Raw genomic sequence first — 5,613 nt, 5'->3', positions numbered from 1 at the left:
ACCACACATCTTACAGTCCACAGATTGTAGAAATCAATACAAAACGCATATTGAGCATCTTAAAGGTCTAAAGCACAATAAAATCCAGCATATATCCTCTGAAAGTATTTTAGGCATGGTTTTTACCCATTTTGCTGACGCGCATGCACAGATCCATCAATATTTTGGTTAATACCACCTAGACTGAACTTTTTAAAAAATGCGTTTTCACAGATATGTTTTCTGACCTAACATTCAGCAACTCTGCTTTAGAACACTGTAATTACTGAGACCAGTGAGAGACTGAAAGAAGCCTGAAGACCTTCTCTCCACATCCATGCCTCATATTTCTCTCCCAACCCTCTCTCTCACTCTAAAAAAAATATAAATAAATAAACAACAAAAAAATCAAGTTTATTTAGGGTCACCTCTTCCTAGTGTTGACTCAGGGGAGGATTTATTAGAATTCATATTCTTCTAGCACTGTTACTACAGAGCATTCCTTATATTCATTCTGGATATAGTAATCAAGACCGAAAAGAGTGGCATTTGGGTAGCGTTACCTATTCAGCTCGCAAATTAGATCTTAATTCCAATATAATCCTACCATGATTATATTTGTGAAAAAATCTGACTGAATATATTTATTTGGATCAAAATACTGACAAAGCGTTTTTCCTTGACATTGGGAGTTTTGCAGGTACTATTTTGATTCTAAAATTCTTAAATCCACATTGAAACATTCATGCACATTCAAACATGGATATTTTGTGCTGTTTAACCAATTTCAACTTGTTCATATAGGTATTTTAATGGTTTTAAAAATAAGTTTTAAAAACATAAAATTAATACTGTATAAAGAGAATATGTCCTTATGCATATATGAATAAGTAATGAGCACCAATATATCAGTTTATCTACTATCCAAACAAAAAAACATATAATAAAGCACAAATATGACCTTTAAAATGCACTGTGTCTCCCTCTTGAGAGCTAACCACCATCACAAATTTTTGATCATTTTTTTTCTTCCTTATCTTTATAGTTTTTATATTCTATGTTTGCATGCCTAAAGACGATGAGCTTTGCATATGCTTAAGACTTTAAAACAAATGCATTTTAAGTATTCTTCTGCAAGTTTTTATTTCTGTTTAAATCTACATTCCTGAATAATCTCTGTTGTACAAGTAGCTGTTCCACTCATTTCTCACTTTGGTATCATATTCCACTATATAAGTATACCACAATTCATTTATCCATTAGACTCTTGAGGACTTTCGTATTATCTCAATTTTTTGCTATTACAAGTGGTGCTACCATTAAACAGTTCTACATATGACCTGGCTCATATGTTAAACATTTTCTAATATATAAACTCAGAAGCTATATGGCTAGATCATACCACACACACACATGTGCAACTTCACCAGTAAATGAGGAATTGTTTTCTCTTTCTTTTCTTTTCTTTTTTTATGCCTACAGCACTTGGTATTCCTAGGTGGTCTCCCATCCAAGTACTAACCAGGCCCGACCCTGCTTAGCTTCCGAGAGCAGATGAGACTGAGCTTGTTCCGGGTGGTATGGCTGTAGATGGGAATTATTTTTCTAAATAGTTACACCAACTGACACATCTACCATTATTAGACACATATTCACATTGCTTCATATCCCTTTTAAAATTCGATACTGTCACACTTTTAACTTCTGCCAATCTGGTAGTTGTGAAATTATATTGCATTGTGGCCCTTATTTATTTATTCAATTAAAATTACTTAATTACATTAATTGCAGTAGTCAATTGCAAGACTTATTACTAGAGTAATAATGACATTCAATATTTTTCTCAGACACTCATTTGCCTTTAAAGTTTCCTTTTCTGTCAAGTGCCTGAAAAATTCTTTGCCCTTTTCTTACTGATGTCTAGGACTCATTTTCTAGCTTTTCAAAATAAAAACATAAATAAATTCTGAATACTACCTATGGTTTTGTTTCCTGTGCATTCATATAATGCTGCCTTAGTCTGAAACATTCTTCCATACTCTGATGTTATACATATATTCTTCTCTATTGTTCTGTAAGTATTTTATAAATTTACTTATCACATTTTTTTCTTCCACCTATTTTGAAGAATATAAAATATGGGTTAATTGATTTTTTTTCCTACAGAAAGAGCCCAATATAATTTTTTGAAAATTTCATCCTATTCTTACTGACCTACAATATCAACTTAATCATAAGTCTAATTCTCATAAGCCTATGTGACTCCTCCGTATAGTCTATGTTATGATCAGTTTGTTTATCCCTGGTGTGGATAACACAATGTTTTATTACTATGTGTTTGCATCTGGTGAATCAGGAGTCCATAAATTATATGTCTTCTCCTTTATAAATGAGTAACTGTTCCTGGTCCTGTGCTCTTCCGTATGAACTTTGGAAAGGATTCGTCCAGATATGCATACATGCACATGCAAAAATAAAATAATGCTAGATTTTGACTGAAATTGCACTAAAATTATGTCAGTTTAGGAGGAATTGACTCCTTTTGATTTTGGGTCTCTCTACCTACGAACATGGTATAGAACTTTATTTATTTACGTATTCTTAGATATCTTTCATTCTTTTAAAATTAATTTCTTCAAAATGTTTTTCATTTTTAGATTTATTCCAATTTATTTAGTCTTTTTGAAGCTATTAATGTTGAAAACTTTACTTTCAATTATATTTTCCTGCAGTTTGTGGTGACATTTAGAAATGCAATGGACTTTGTACATTGATTTTACATTCGGCAATCCTGCTCAACTCTCAAACTAATTCTAATAATCTGTACATTTTGGAGGGCTTTTATATGTTGATAATCATATCATTTGTAAATAATGTGAATTTTTTTCTTTTCAATCATTATATCTTTTATTTTTTCTGCTGGTTACATAATCTATATTGTTTTAATGAAGAAATAATAAACTCAGATATACATTTTAAATATATATATCATTTATATATATATTTTAAATGTTTTACATATTTTAAAAATGTCTAAATGATACATTGACGTTTGTAGAACATGAAGGACATACAATTCAGAATGCAACTAAAATAACTAAAACAAAGATATTTTATAAGATTGGAAAAATATTTTACAAGATATTTAGATGGACTATCACTGGCGAAAAATAATCTGCTTATTTCTTTCTATTTTTTTCTTACTTCTAGGAAATTCATACCCATTTTAGGGAAGAATAGATAAATTTCTCTCAAGCCATCAACCTATAGATATCTGAACATTTTTCTCTTGCTACTTCATTAGAGATGTTATTTTTCCATATGCTTTGCACTATTTTTACTTCAATTAAACCTTAACATCTCATTATCCAATCAACGTAAAGCAGCAGGAAATGTTATTTGCAAAACTGGCTCAATTTACTTCTCAATTTACTGTGCCTTTTGACCAGAACAATATATACTGGAAACAGGAGAAGGGTACACAGCAAACAAAAGGCAAGCAACAGAACCACAACTCTGGGACAACCTTAGAAAGAGAATGAAGAATGCTCTGCCCCTGTTAGATTAACTGCTCTTATCCATAGAAAAAGCCCTTCCAAGTGCAGCTACATTTTATTGCCTCCTATGGAAATAAAAAGAGATTCTTAGATTTATTTTTTCAACACCTTAACATTTATATCTGTCAAAAGGTTGGGAGCATGCTATCACCTTCTTAGGTAGAAAGGGAGCCCTTTTCCGGGGGACGTTGGGCAAGTATGGAGGAAGCCAGGCAGAGATTGATAACCTGCTTTTCTAATAGGTTAGCTTTTGAAGAAGAGCAGCAAGAGCCCGTATCTCAAATGCACTTTTGTGGAACTGGTTCAGACCAATCAGAATCAAAGGAACAAATAAAAAAATTTTATTTCACTTTATGTCTGCGAAGGCAGAGAATGAAAAGGGTCACCATGTGGGAGGATTTCTTTCCCCAGGCCGTCATCTGCAGTTCCTGTTCAATGCTTCAGTGGAGCAGTCCAGGTGGCTGCAGGTAGAGGCTGGCCTTGGTGATGTAATAGTGCATCTCATATAGGTGACCAAAGCTCAATGAAACCAGGGCTAGCTTATAGTCAATCAGACACCAGTGCTAAATTAATACCCCTTTAAATAAAAATTAATCATGTTTTAACTTTCCCACAGATGTGGGATGTGGGAGGCATGGGGAGACGTAGACACAATTTATTGGAGTCCAACATTTCCTTTTTCATACATTGCCATCGTCAGAAGCCCTACTCAGGTATTTAATGATCATTAGCTCTCTCCTTCCTGTTTAAATGAAAACACTGATGGGTATTATACACTGTGGTATGCATGGTATATAATCGTTATCATGTTTTTTTACGTGTTACTGAGAAAGATGATCATCTTTAAGCTAAAGGAATGGTTCTCCGCAGTCATCACCAATGAGGGGCTGAAATCACCCCAACGTTTACTCACTGGTGACCTTGGGTAGAGGGTCAGCACAGGTCCCCCACTAAGCAAAAGGTAGAGACAGGAATCTTGCAAAAGGTAGAGACAGGAATCGTGTGAGCATGTGTCACTATAGCCCCTCAGGTGGGCTCCATCATGCTGGGGTTTTGCGATGTGACACTACAACATAATCACATGGCAAATGCGGTTATGGGTGTTGGGAGTGACACGCTAGCTCCTTGGTTGACGGCTGCTGCCCAATAACTTCGCAAAACATTATACAAAACTACGATTTCATTAGAATCTAGTCAGTCCACAGATGCCTTTATTTGAGGAGAAAGTGGTAAAAAAAAAAAAAAATGCATTGTGTATTTGTTGTATCTCCTCACCAGATAAGCTTTTAAAGATAGGCAGGTCAGTTTATTCATCTTCGTATATGCTGCTGGGCTTGGCACAGTGTCCAGCATGCAAGTAATAAACTGGGTTTCAAGAATGAAAGTGGCTCATTTCCAGATGCTGCAACTGAGCTACAAAGCCTTCTCTGCTTTGTCCCGTCACTGCCAGGCTCTTTAATGTTGTCTCCTAGCTCTCCTCCTCTTGTACCCTGTGCTCTCAGCTCTCCGCAGGTCCCGTAGGCTTTGTGAATTTGCACATGCTGCTTCTTCTGCCTGAAACGTACTCGCCTCCTTCTGTGCCCTGAAAAATCCTAGTGTCTTTCAAGCTTCAATTTAAACATCTCCTCTTCTGTGAAGCCTTCTTTTATCCTCTCCAACTGCAGAAGACCTGATTACACCCTTCTGTGTTCCAACCCTATGTTCATCCAGGCTGCTATTATAGATCTTATCACACTGAGATACAACTGTTTATTTTCACATCCACCCCCGAGCCTGTTCTCCCCTCTTAGCACAAGTTACAGACTCCAGAGGACAACTGCTGTGACTTTTTCGTGTTTGTGTCTCAACACAGTGTCTGACCATCGTTCATGTACTCATCCAATTTGTAAGCAATTACTGAGTGCTTATTATGTTGGAGGGATTGCACCGGGCATCAAGGTTAAAGGAGGGAGAAGGACATTTTCTGGCCTTCACAGAAAACGGCGTGTGACGAGGCTGGAGAGCAACATTCAGCGGACAGGCTGTGGGAGGCCATGGCTGCCATGGCAAAGGTGTGGGGAGTTTTTTTTTTTTTTTT

General features: G+C 35.8%; 1 protein-coding gene and 1 pseudogene across 4 annotated transcripts in view; both read right to left on the bottom strand.

The window, feature by feature from the left end:
- The window catches only part of PLXDC2 (plexin domain containing 2), a 387,427-nt gene that overhangs the window by 130,805 nt on the left and 251,009 nt on the right, over positions 1-5,613 (bottom strand). The gene's annotated exons all lie outside the window — the stretch shown is intronic.
- Positions 1,453-1,571, bottom strand: LOC111742552 (annotated as a pseudogene).

This window comes from Pteropus vampyrus, unplaced genomic scaffold (assembly GCF_000151845.1).
Source record: "Pteropus vampyrus isolate Shadow unplaced genomic scaffold, Pvam_2.0 Scaffold96, whole genome shotgun sequence".
In the NCBI taxonomy this organism is placed as follows: domain Eukaryota; kingdom Metazoa; phylum Chordata; class Mammalia; order Chiroptera; family Pteropodidae; genus Pteropus; species Pteropus vampyrus.
The sequence above is the reverse complement of the archived record's forward strand: the minus strand, read 5'-3'. Positions and strand labels throughout refer to the sequence as shown.